General features: G+C 42.2%; 2 protein-coding genes across 9 annotated transcripts in view; one reads left to right on the plus strand and one right to left on the minus strand.

The window, feature by feature from the left end:
- TDRD1 (tudor domain containing 1) overlaps positions 1–2,917 on the minus strand; it is a 34,009-nt gene extending 31,092 nt beyond the window's left edge. For 2 of the 6 annotated variants that reach the window (XM_081863016.1, XM_081863011.1), the window contains exons 1-2: positions 2,585–2,916; positions 996–1,094 (exon numbers count right to left, since the gene is read on the minus strand). The gene's annotated coding sequence lies outside the window, so the exon portion shown is untranslated. Of the gene's footprint in view, positions 1–995; positions 1,554–2,555 lie in introns of those variants that run through there. The other 4 variants (XM_081863015.1, XM_081863013.1, XM_081863014.1 and 1 more) reach the window with 4 other exon arrangements.
- Positions 2,918–3,437: 520 nt separating this feature from the next.
- The window catches only part of CCDC186 (coiled-coil domain containing 186), a 45,023-nt gene continuing 35,166 nt past the window's right edge, over positions 3,438–13,294 (plus strand). The window contains exons 1-2 of one of the 3 annotated variants that reach the window (XM_081863029.1): positions 3,438–3,864; positions 4,977–5,013. The gene's annotated coding sequence lies outside the window, so the exon portion shown is untranslated. Of the gene's footprint in view, positions 3,865–4,976; positions 5,014–8,836; positions 8,898–13,294 lie in introns of those variants that run through there. The other 2 variants (XM_081863028.1, XM_081863030.1) reach the window with 2 other exon arrangements.

A 13,294-nucleotide genomic window follows, 5' to 3' on the forward strand; every position in this document is an offset into this window, starting at 1 on the left:
AATAAAATAAGTTATTCTACAGAAAATACAAAAAACAGTTTTAGCATTAATGTCTTCCCACTAGCTTCAAACAATCATATTAGGGATTTAACAAAACTGCTGGCACTCCTGAAGCCTTGGGGCATGTCCTCAAGGGACAGCCACATGTTGATGTTTATTGGTACAATCCAGAACTCAGCCAGGTAGCATCAGGGCTCAGTGGAGCAGTGTGCCACAACTGCAGCCATGCCACTCATTCCAGAAGGGTGCAAAAGGGGCGGGGAGGTAAACTCTTGCACCAGTATGGAACTGGGGCACATATCAATCCTGGATCAGGCCTAATGCAGCCATGTGACAGCAGTGGAACCAGTTTGGGATCCAGTGTTCCAGCTGGAAGAACAGGGAACTCAGTTCAAGTCAACCAGGCCAGAACAAAAGGGGTATGTATTGCTGTGTTAATGTCCTTGCTGAAACAAGTGAAAGCAGAACCTGAGGTGGCATTTAGCAGCAATTCCCAGTAAACTATCTTGCATATAAAGCCAGTTATCCTGTTGTTTTCTAATAAGGAGAAGACAATGAACACCATAGCTGTCAAATGGCTTATATGCACCAATCCAGTACATCAAAGTTTGGCCAAAAGTCATCAGCAGATAAGCAGAAATGCAGAAGGTGATGCTTCCACAATGTGACTGGATACTGCAAATCAACTTTACAAAAAATAAAAAGTTTAATTTTTAATTGGAAAGGATGGATTCTCAACCCACACAATTGCACCAGCAGATCTTGGCTGTTACATGGGCTGTACATGTACTCCTAACTCCCCACTGATCCACCTCTTGTATACGGCTAGGTCTGCACATAAGTGGGAAAATGCATTAAAACCCAAGATAGCAGGGGCTATAATTTCATTTCAATATATAGTTCCTGAATCCCTCCCACTTGATACAGCTTTTGGATAATCCCCTTCTCATTATTTAAAATAAGAGAAAACTGTGCAAGAAAAAATGGCAACTTACAATAGAGCATTGCTAATAGAGTCCTTTCCATGCTGTTCTTATTTTCTACCTGCAGGAAAACCTGTCTCTCTCTCCCCTTTTCCTTTACAGTACAGAAGCCTTTAAAAGAAAACCTTATTTATCATCTCAACACTCTTCTACTGCATGTATAGATACGGCCCTCCAATGTCCATTCTACACGTCTTAAAACAACTGGCTGGCGTGTAACTAAGCTTTACTCAGTGTAGACCACTGAGATTAATGAACCTAACTTGGTCATGTTCATTAACTTCTATGAGCCCACTCCAAGTTAACCTTAACCAAATACCACCTGATAATTTTACGTCGTGCAGAGTGCACACTGGTGCGTCGAATCTGTGCATGCCGTAGAACTTAGTGAACTTTGATCACTCAGCACTCTTTTCACAAGGACAAGTAAGGGTAGCGTACCTTAAGCCAGGGCCATTAATTTCAGTGGGTCTACCCTGAGTAAAACCTGAATATCACCTCATTGACCTAAAGCACCTTAACCCAGAAGCAAGCTACCTGATTTCACCAAGATTTAGTGAAATCTGATAAATGTGAACAACTATTAAACAAGCCACGCATGGAGGGGGACGACAAAGGCAAGGCAGATGTGGGTTCACGGTTAAAACCAGGGTTAACGAACCTGGCACACTCCCCGCGTCTGGACTCCCAGCTCCCCGCAACCCCTGACCATTAGGCAGAGCCGGATTTGGGTTTAATGAGGCCCCAAGCTACTGACACGGGTGGCACTGGCCACATGACCCAGAAAAACTGTCTGCGGAGCAGACAAACGCCAGCTCCCTCGGCCTGTAAAGCAAGATGAGCACCGCAACCCCAAAGTCGTTCGCAACTGTACAGTGGTACCTTGGGTTACATACGCTTCAGGTTACATATGCTTCAGGTTACAGACCCCACTAACCCAGAAATAGTACCTCAGGTTAAGAACTTTGCTTCAGGATGAGAACAGAAATCGTGCTCCGGCGGCGTGGCGGCAGCGGGAGGCCCCATTAGCTAAAGTGGTGCTTCAGATTAAGAACAGCTTCAGGTTAACAACGGACCTCCAGAACCAATTAAGTTCTTAACCCGAGGTACCACTGTACTTAACTGTCAGGGGTCCCTTTACCACTTTACCTTTTAAGCTACTGAAGGTAATGGGGCCCTTTATATGTCCAGCTGTCCTTTGTCAACAACAAATAGTTGCTGTTTTTTGTGTTGAATATATGCTACATGGTAATTTATGGACCCATTATTACATCATAGGAGCCTACACAACACAAACACTGTTGCTGTATGTAGGTTTTATTTTATTTGCTTTTTTATCTTATATTTTGGAAAAGTACATCCAGGTTATTTTCCTTTAATTTTTTTGGGGGGGGCCCCAATAGAGTGGGACCCTAAGCTATAGCTGGCTTAGCTTATCCGGCACTACCATTGGGCAATACTGCCCAGGAGTTGGGAGTCCAGAAGTACCTGGAGACCTACAGGTTCCCCACCCCCGAATTAAACAGCAACCCGCCGCGGACGCTGCCCTGAAGGGGGCCTAGCGAGACTCACCCACGCGAGGCCCCCTCTGCGGGCGTTACCTGAGAGGCCTTCCTACTCCCAGCCCTGCGCCTCGGGGACGGAGAGACGAGGACAGCTGCTGCACACGAGGAGGGAGGAGGTCTTTTAAAACCAGCTCCTTCTCCCCGATGAAACCCCGAAGCCTAGAGACGCTCTTCAGCTCGCTGCCGCCCCGTAAAGGAAAGAAATAACGCCCTCGACGACGACGCCTCCCCGGCTCTCTCTTCCCGCTCCGGGAGCCTCGTGCGCCGGCCTCCAAAGTTTTATGCCTAGCTTCGCACCACTCCCCTCCCTCGCGAAAACTGCCGCGTAATCTCAAGGGCGCATGCGCTTGTCTCGCGGGCCACAATGCGCTCTGGTTAACCCGAGAAGGAAGGACTTGCGGGGCGGGGGGGGGCGGGGGGGCGGGCGGGAGAGAGAAGCCAGAAGTGGGGGCTGCAGGGAAGTTAAAACGAAAGGCAGTTCGCCCCGTCGCACGCATGCCCGCGCCACATCTTTTGCAGCTTTCCAAACCTACAAAATCCGACCGTCTGCTCTGGGTGCGAAGGGGCTAATAAAAAAAGCGTCATATTGGAAGTTCTAAAACATTTTATCTCTTGGATCGGCTGTTTTCTGCGTCATTTAGGTTTCCAAAGGGGCCATCTATGGACCGCCTTTTGCACGTCGCAAACTGCGCGCACCCGAGGGCAATATTAATGGCAGTGATTTGGTACTAGGCTCCAGTACTGCACTACTTCCTCCTCCTCCTTTTTTAAAATCGTTTTTTAATTTAACAGGAAATCGGTTCTTGCGGTGGGGCTGTGAAAGTTTTTGCAGAGTGACTGAGTAAACAGCAGCTCTCTAATCCTCTGAACCCCATGCGGGGGGAACCTGAACCGACACACCCAGCCAGGTACCAGGGAGAGCCATCCCTTCCCCTCCCGGTTCCCTATTGCTCTTGTCAATGGCACGCCCGCGGCAGATGATAAAGGCTGCAGAGCTTTCTGGTGACTCAAGCTGTTAGGCAACGCGAGGCGAGGTGCGCGAGCCGGAGCCCTCTTTCCTCCCCTCTCTTCTCTCTCCTCCTCCTTGCAGGCGTGATAAACCAAGTCTCGCCCCGCCTCCGCTCCTCCTCTCTCAGCTGAAACCACTCTGGTGTCTGCGGCAGCCATCTTTGTTGATGTGTCAGCTTTCAGTTCCTCTTAGGAGCTTGCAGCAGGAACAAGGGGAGGAGGGAAGGACGACCCTTCGTTACTATTAGCAATGGGAGGGCAGCTGCGCTCGCCAAAGATCTTCTGCTTTCCAGCTTCCTAGCAAACTGGTAAGAGCTATCCTGGCAGGGCGGGTGTTCAGACGTGGTTTTTTGGAAACACAAGCAATGTGGATTGATGTAGCTTGCGAGAGCACCTGTTACTAGGCAGGAGGAGTGGGGTGGGGATGGCAGATCTTGCGTGGTGTGTTTTGTTTCCCAATTGCTTCTTTAGAGTTTGGAATGGTTTCGATGCCCCCGATGCTGAACCTTCTAAGGTGCTTCCCGGCATGTTTCCTCCCTCCCTCCCTGCGGAACATTTCTTAGCATAGTAAAACTAGGCTGCTTCTCCGTGTTAGGTTTTTGTTTTTTTCCATTTCTTTTAACCACATTTTTGGCTAAAAGATGGACTGAAGTCCCCCTCTAGAAATTGAGATAAAAACTGGTGTACCTGTTTTACCAGGAAGTGAAATAATAGGTGAGTACCTTGCCCTCAAGGTCACACACGCATGCACACATACACATCATTGTATCATACTGTCTGAATTCCCCTGCTGGTTCACATTTCAGAGATGCCTTTGTACAGGTGTGTGGGTGTCAGCTGTCATTAGAAAGCTTGTCTGTCTGGTAGGCTTTTTGTTTATACATCAAAAGTTGTCAGGTGGCCAAATTGCTCAGGACCTTTAACATTTTGACCCCAAATACTTACGATTGTTCTCTGAATGTGACACCTTTTATGAATACACACCATCAGTATTAACAAGTGTTGCTTAATAAAGTATTGTTCTGTCCCATGCAAAGCTTGGGGAGGGATTGTATTTACTGGTTTCAGCTTTATTGATGTCAGTTTATTGTGAGATGTGGAATTTGTCTAAATGTAGTATAGGAGCAGACAATGCAATACTTTCATTCAGTTAAGCATCGTAGCTCTTCTTGGTTCATCTGCTGTGCTCTTCTGTTCTGCATAATTAGCTTGCATCTGAGGCTTTTCTCAATGGAAAATGTTTCTTGCCATTTGTATCTGCTTCAAAGCATTGAGATTAGGAAAGCTTTTTTTCTATCTTGGTTTCTGCTTTTTCTTTCTTCTGTTATCAGTTAGTAGCCTTTAGATATTGCACAGCAAGTGTTTTTGCTAATCATCCTCCTGAGATTTAGAGCCTGATTCTATATCCCTGTTTGTTTAGGAGTAATGCTACTGAATTCACAGGCATTTACTGCCAGGTAAGTGTGCAAAGGACTGCAGCCTTTGTTATTGTCTTTGATTTTGAGCTATTAACAATGGGCTCTATGGCTTCCATGTTGGAAAACCAGAAGGCCTTATTGCCTGTAAAACCATACAATATTATGAATGGTCACTTACATTATGGCCCTATCCCAGAAAGCAGTTTGTTCACAAAACCATTCCACACAGTTTTTCCACAGTATATTTTAATGCTGCTACAAGTGTCTTCCTGGGCTGACTGTGTCAGAGATAAAATCCTATGTACTGAAGCATTTGTTTCAGTAAAGTGCCTTTTCTCATTTTGGGGTGGGTGGGTGCCTTTCCCTTTGTTAATAACATTATATATATTAAAATTAGAGTTTGGTTTTTGATGTATAAGAATCCACATAGCTTAGGTAAAGGTTAGGGTTGTCTTGTATTTCATTTTTGATCTGTACACTTGATAATTGTTGTGGGCCATGCAAACAAAAGAACTGTTATTTGAAAGCTTTGCTGTGATGTGATTCTAAGGCCAGCTGGTATGAGCTGCTGCTACTAGATCTGTTTATTTTTAAAATATTTATTTCCCATCTTTCTAGGCAAAAGAGATATTCAAGGCAGATTCCCAAAATAGCAAAAAAAGTGCAACATTTATTAACATTAAAGGATATGTAAAAAAAAACAAACCTGAAAAAGAAGTAAGCCTACAATATTGATAGCTGAAATAGCATAATCATCTCACCTCAAAACACTTGGCAGAACAAAGGTATTTAGGATTGGTTTTAAACATCTAGAATGAGTGTGTAAGATGTTTCATAGCACCTACTGCACTATTCCAGTGTTGTGATCTGTAATACTCTATTGGCATTTCAGGCCAGTTTCTCTATATTCTTTGCCTTTCTATGTGTTTACATAATGGGGTTCAGTGTGCCCAAAGGATAACTGATCAAAACTTATTATTTACAAAGTTTTAGGTGCTGCTGTCAAGTACTCATCTACTCAGTGTAGGTATTTGCAGAAAGAGCTGTGCACTACTGCTTATCACGCTTTGTCCTGCTGGAAGTGGAGGGCTTGGACTCAAACAGTTGAGGGTTCAAAATGGATTTAGTGTAAGGCCTTCAGCTCCTCTTAATTTGCCTCTGACAGCTGTCGTTATTTCAAGCTGTTGCAGCTATGCATGTATATGTATAGGATCAGGTTGACAGGTTAACTACATTTTGGCAAGTGTCTGATAATAAATATATCTCTGCCTAATGTCTTACATTAAAAATACATTCTCAGTTTTAAGCAACCATTTTTAGATTGAAAAAAGGAACAGATTGGATATAGTAATTTATTTTGTCAATAAACTGTTTTAATGCCTGTTCCTTTTGGAACTTGATTGGTCGGTTGCTACCCCCTTACTGTGCTGTAACCCAACATGAGAAATGAATGGGAATTAAATTTTGAGCTGTAATTCTCCTGTTGACGGAAAGCAGCAAAAAATATTGGAAGAGAGTTGCCTCTCAGAAATATGCTTCTGAGTTTTTCTACCAGGCTACCACACCCCTGCTTCCTACAAAGCTATTATTTGGCTCTGTGTAGAGACTTAAATATCATTTATGATAATAACCATGTAAAGAATACTTTCAGTAGAAATACCACCTTTATTAAATTTATAGGCTGCTCCATGTTACAAGTTCTACATTGATATTTCAGTTAAACCCTGACTGCAGTTTATAAATCCTGATGTTGCCTATCCCAACCTACCCAAAATAAACATGAATAACAATTCCAGTTTCTGGAAGATGCTTTGACTTGGATTTTCCTGGGAAATGAAGTTCTAAAGTTCAGGGGAAACACCTCTGTGCATGCTAGTTCTGATTTGTTTCATGGGTGGTAAATATAAGATTGTGTTCCTAGATGCTCTTAAACTTAAATGAAATACAGAGATGGGCCATGTAGGGCTTTCACGGTCATTATCAGTGCCCTGAACTAAGCATTGAAGTGGTGGTGTCATGAGTTTTCAAGCAAAGACTCAAGCATGATCAGGCAAGAACAGCCTTGTCTGAAACCCAAAACAAACCAAACTCTACTCTCATCAATCCTATGGGCCTCTCCTTCCCAAAGGTCCAGAAACTTACTTTGGGGCAGAGGAAATGCTGGCAGATGCTCCACTCCCATGTCCAACAGACAACTGGGACTACAAGCCCCAGAATCCTTGGCAGGAAATAAATACTATATTCACCATTTCTTCTAATGAGAACACCCCAGAGGGCGTTCCCTTGTGGAAATAATGTGGAGAGCGTAATTTTCCTGCAGAAGTCCCTGATCAGAAATGATATTCCGCCAGGGGCTAGGAGTATCTACTGCCTGCACCTACATCTTTCCCCTGTCCCAAACTGAGTTCCTGAACTTTAGGAAATCAGGGAAGAGAGTGGATGCTTTGTGAGCACCTTCAAATCTTTGTGACTTGGTTGTTTAGAATTTTCAGAAAGATCCAACCCCTTTGGGAGCACACAGTTGGGTACTTCTACAACACTGGAACTTGCGTGTCATGTATTGATATGTCATTGTTTTGTTTTTTTAATGGTACTTTCTCCCAAGTAAATGCATATAGGATTGCAGTCTTGGGTCCATATGTGCAATCAAAGTTAGAATAGGCAGTAGCAGATTATCTGGTTTGTTGTTGTCGTTTAGTCGTGTCCGACTCTTTGTGACCCCATGGACCAGAGCACGCCAGGCACTTCTGTCTTCCACTGCCTCCCACAGTTTGGTCAAACTCATATTGGTAGCTTCGAGAACACTATCCAACCATCTTGTCCTCTGTCGTCCCCTTCTCCTTGTGCCCTCCATCTTTCCCAACATCAGGGTCTTTTCCAGGGAGTCTTCTCTTCTCATGAGGTGGTAGCAATGACCATGCTACCTGGTAGCAATGACCATACTACAGTGTGCTTTATGAACATGGCAAAGGAGGATGACTGTCGGTTTTGTTGTTCATTTGCAAGGGAATGCTTGTTGACAAAATACTTACTGGGTCCACAAACAGTAGAAATGCTGTGTCCACAAAGTCCGTAGAATAACTGAAGGTGATTTACTTGTTACCATGTGATTTAGCAATGGATACCAGTTATTTCAATATCCTGATGTAGCTGATAATATGACTATGTATACAAAAAGAGAGGTGCAAGAACTGAAGCCTGCCAGAAAGTGATGTCTTCTGCCATGAAAGCCCTGACACTTAATTCTCAATTGTGTGGAGGACTGGCTATGGCTACGGAGTGGTGAGGAAAAGTCACTCTGCCTATGTTCTGAGGTGCTGTCCTTTATTAGTAAGCAGAGGGTTGAACACTTGCTGTGCAGTGCAATCTTACACGTCTATTCAGAAGTTGCACAGACCTCAGTGCCACTTACTTCCACGTAAGGGTGTGCAGGATTGCCCTCTTAGCTATCTTTTCTGATGTCGGCTTTTGGGCGGTGATGAGAAACAAGCTTTAACCTTTGTAGCTCCACAATAAGGGAAGGGGGGGGGGACTAGTTCTTTCCAGCCTTGCAAACCTGAAAAGTAGTGGATCATGGAGCCTAAACTGCATAATAAGAGAGTTGTGTTGTGCAGAATGGGCAATGCCTCAGCGGCCAGAGGTGTACACCAGCCACAAAATCTGACTTGTATCTGTAGCTTGGGGAAGTAGCCCAATCTATTTTGCAGCTGCTCTGTGTATTTCTAATTCGACTAGTTACTCAGGACCAAATTAGACATGTGAAAAATGAAGCTGTGCTCTTCCTACCCCTCCACCCCACTCTGGCTGTCCAATTTACTATAATGGGGAATCTATAAATGACTGTAACTTATTTCCTCTCGCCAGAAATGGATGGACTTTTCAGGCATAGGAGTCCCTCCAGAGTGGATTGAGCCTGTCAAATAGTAAGTTTTGTGCAGAGTACCAAGGTTTGTTTGTTTGGGTTTTTTTAAAAGGAAATTAGCTTCTGCCAGAATTGGATGCAATTTACAGACATGGTTGCCCCTTCTGAGGAAGAGAAAGCTTGCTAAATTTCAAAATGATTGCTTACAGTGGCTCTTCTGCAAATACAAACTCACTGTTTTGGGGTGGGGAAAAGAAGAACATGGATAAGCAAGACTTGGGTAGGTGAAAGAACGTGTTATCTCAAAGGTCATTGGTGAAAGGTGTGATTATACTAAACACTACCACAAGGATACAGTGGTACCTCGATTTACAAACTTAATTTGTTCCAGAGGTCCATTCTTAACCTGAAACCATTCTTAACCTGAGGTGTGCTTGCGCTAATGTGGTCTCCTGTTGCCGCCGCGTGATTTCTGTTCTCATCCTGGGACAAAGTTCACAACCCGAGGCAACTACTTCTGGGTTAGTGGAGTTTGTAACCCGAAGCATTTGTAACCCGAGGTATCACTGTACTGACAGCAGACCTGGATGCAGACCGTTGGTCAAAACTTTTATTGGTACATCATATGTATTTCTAGCCAAAATAAGTTTAAAAACCAGCAACAGCCAGCACCTGATCCCAAGGCCATGGAAAAGCCACTAAATACACAGTACAATAACAATGATTTCAAGTTGGTTCTGGGTCCAGGATTCCCTATATTCCTGTGCTCTCTGGATTTGGATGCCCCCCGGAAATACTGCATTTTAAAAATCACTGCTGTGCTTATATATTAAAGCAAAGCCTAAATGACAAAGGGACTGCTCTGTACTTGAGTGAAGATGGTGGGGTATTGTTTTGACCCTCTAGTCTAGATTTTGTAACCACAGTGAATTAGTTTTCCAAGGCACTCCAATCACATTGATTTAGGAGATGGATGCTAAAATAACTACTAAAAACTATGTTTGCTGTTCTCATGCCTTCCCCTATGTAAGTCAGTAGAGAAAGAGATTGACAGAGAAAGAGGGAAAGGTAGAGAAATTTCATGGAGAATTAGCAGTGTTCTAACACCACTACTGACCTTTTTTAAAAGGCATTTTTGGTTTGTAACAAGAATGTGACTTTCAGCTTTGTATATTATCTTCCATGCTGTATTTCTGATTGCAAATCCTTAAATCTTCACAGATCTGTGTGGTCGCATAACTTTAGTTTACCGAAGATTTTCCTCCCCAGCTATTTTATTTAATGCTCAGTTGACTTGTTCCTGGTGTTAATCCATTTCGTTAACTATTACCTAATGTTGGATTGGTAAAAATACAGCCCATGTAGTTAAGCAGTATAGTGTAGTGAACTTTACCTTGGAAATCATCTATAAGCAAATCCAGAACAGAATGCAGGTCAGGTCATTCTATGAAAATTATTATGGGATGACTCATGGAGGACATAAAATTAGGAAAGCAATATTAAATATTGACAACATAGTGAGATATTGGAAGCAAAGAAATCTACAGCTGAGCTGAAGGTGTATAGCTGCTGTTGATGTTTAGCATTAGTCACTAGATAAATAGTTTCAGGCATTTCATCTTAAAACCAAAATGGAGTATTTGCAACCTTAGTCCTTCTCTCTTTTTTAATGAAACAAAATAAAGAATGTAAAGAAAAGGCTGTCTATTAATTTAAAACTTGGGTAATTTTTAGTATAGCATTTTGTCTGCTGTCAATGTGGGCTGTGTTGCATGCGGGTGGAAGAATCAACTTGGAGAACTTATTTGGGCAAGGTCATGTTCTACAATAGCAAAAGGACAGCAAATGTAGTCAAGTGTGGTCTGTCTGGGATTATTTATTTACTGATGACACAGGCATTCAACAAGCAGTGGGGAATAACGTATTTTCCTGTCAATTTATTTGCTTGGTTTAGACCAGGGTTTGAATATTGGGAGCATCTTCCTTGCCTGCCCATCCTCCTTCTTCACTTCCTAGTTTGTGGTAACCATAGGTGTTGTTGTTTTTTGTGATGCCTGAATTGGCTACCACTAGCCGTAGTTTAGCTTCAAGTCCACTTCAAACCATGACTCCGATTCCAGTTTAGAGCCATGCTATGGCTAGTTTGCCAGATAGGGCTGGAGATAATTTCAGTATATAAGGAGGAAGGGGGAAGGCATGGCAGCTTGGTACATGTGACATCTGAATTGAGTGTGGCTAGAGTACTGGGAAAATGTTAACATCTCTATGGCAAATTGCTAAGTCTTTAGGAAAGACATTGAGATCCCAAACAACCATTAAGAATGCACAATTATTAAGGTTTCTAAAAAAAGACTGGAAAGGTTCAGCCAGGAAAAGAAGTCAGTTGCTGATTGCCCTGTGAGCTTTAATATTTCTGCTGTTTTTGTGTGAAGGGCAATTCTTTATAGTGTTTGCTTTTCTGCCCCCCAAAAATCTGAAGGACATTGAAAATGTCCACCCCTATTTATTATTCTGTACATCAGGGTTCACTGTGTTTGTTGTGAATTACAGTATATATATTTATGTTTGGGGTCGTAGGCTGTTCCTGAGACTGATGGCTGACTGTCATCTTTGGAGGATATTGGCATCTTTCATTCCAAATTTGTTTGTGTATGTGCTTTCCCTTTCTGCTGCCACATCTTTATCAAGTTGCATTAAGCAAGGAAATAACACTGATTTCATTTATTATGTTTAGTTTCTTGTCCTTTTGAAGTGTAGTTAACAATATTTTAAAATATCTACAAAGACTTCTGATTTTACTAACTGATTTGAAAGGAAACATTGCATTTAAAGGGGCAGCTTAAACAAATTTCTAAAGCAGGTCTTATAGCACAGTCACTTGAACTTTACTTTCACAATAAGCTATAGAATCTTTGTTCCTTTATAACAAGGCGCAGCTCCCACTTATCTGTTGAGAGCAGGAATAGTCCACACAAAGGTTACACTTAAACAGCGTAATGTTATTTCTTTTAGTATTGTGTGATAACACTTTAAATACTATTAAACTAAAAATAATACAGATCTTGGGCTTCTAACTGGAATAAAAACAACATTTTATTTGTACACGTCTTTATCACTTTCTGTGACGGCAAAGCAATATTTGTTGTTCGCCAAGAATTAGAAGATACCCACTACTGTATAAAATAAAGTGCTGGCTATAGAGCATCCTGTTTACTTTGCTTTTTTGACTTTAAGACATCTAAGAAAGAGAGGAAATGAGCTATTTGTTTTGTGCTCAGTTGCTTAATGTTCTGTGTTAAAAGGGATTTTATATTTGGATTGTAGGAAAGTCTTAATTATATATATTTAATGAGAAAATGAGAGTACTCTGCACTATTCTTCTAGCAACAAATAAAAATAATATGCAGATGTACAGAAGGAAGCTTCTTACTATATGTCTTGGAAAGTGCTTTGTCTATTTTTCTGGCCTCTGTGGGTTTGGAGACCTCTCAAGATATCATTGTAACAATCCATTAATCCAGGGGTTCACAGTGGGTACCTGGAAACACCTTATTAGCTTATTTGCTGGTGACACTGCCATCATCAAGGCCCAAAAGCTGCTCTTCCAGTGGTAATTAAAACTATAAATTGTTGGGTGGTGTTTGGTTTCTTTATAAACTATGACAAATCAGAGACCTTGTTTTGGAATGTGAACTTGCAGACTCAACCAGAAATTAGATGATCCACCAAACTTGTTCTACCTCCTTGCAATGTTTTGGGGTTCTAATTCCTAGGAATCTGAACAAATTGCTTCATTTAAAGTACCCTACTTCCACCCCCAAACATATTGTAGAGGACTTGAAGGCTTGGCAGGCTTTGTTTTTTTTTTCTATTCTGGGGAGGGTGGCTACTGTAAAAATGGTAGACCAGAATCTTGTTTCTATTTCAAGTCCTGTCGATTTCACATAATACCCTTACCTCTTGGCAACTTCTTATTTTTTGCTGCAAAATTAAATCCAGCCAGGGAGGCTGGGAAGTCCTTTATTTACCAACATATTTTGATGCCTTTCAGCTATGGCAAATCGTTCTGATGATTTTAGCAGATCTACCAACATCTTGGGTTGCACTGGATGCACAAGATTCTCCTTCTCTCCCTCTAATTGTGATCCCCCTTTTTTTTTTGCTCCCAAAGAGGTCAATATGGAAGTCTTTATTACACTATAGATATGTGGAACAGAAGGTGTAAGAAACTAGCCTCCATACCCTCATCCTTAATCCCCTTTCCTTATATACCACAATTTCAGGCTCAAGATAAATTAACAGTATCTACTATTCTTTCCAAAGCGGGACTGCATTGCCTGCAAGACTGTTATGAGAACAACATGCCAGTTACAGAATCACAACTCTCGGAATACTTGAAAGATTCAGGAGTAGATCAGCTACGTATCAATCAGATCGGCATCATCTTGAAAGATCCTA

The sequence above is a fragment of the Podarcis erhardii genome, assembly GCF_964252035.2.
Source record: "Podarcis erhardii genome assembly, chromosome: 5".
NCBI classification, from domain to species: Eukaryota; Metazoa; Chordata; class Lepidosauria; order Squamata; family Lacertidae; genus Podarcis; species Podarcis erhardii.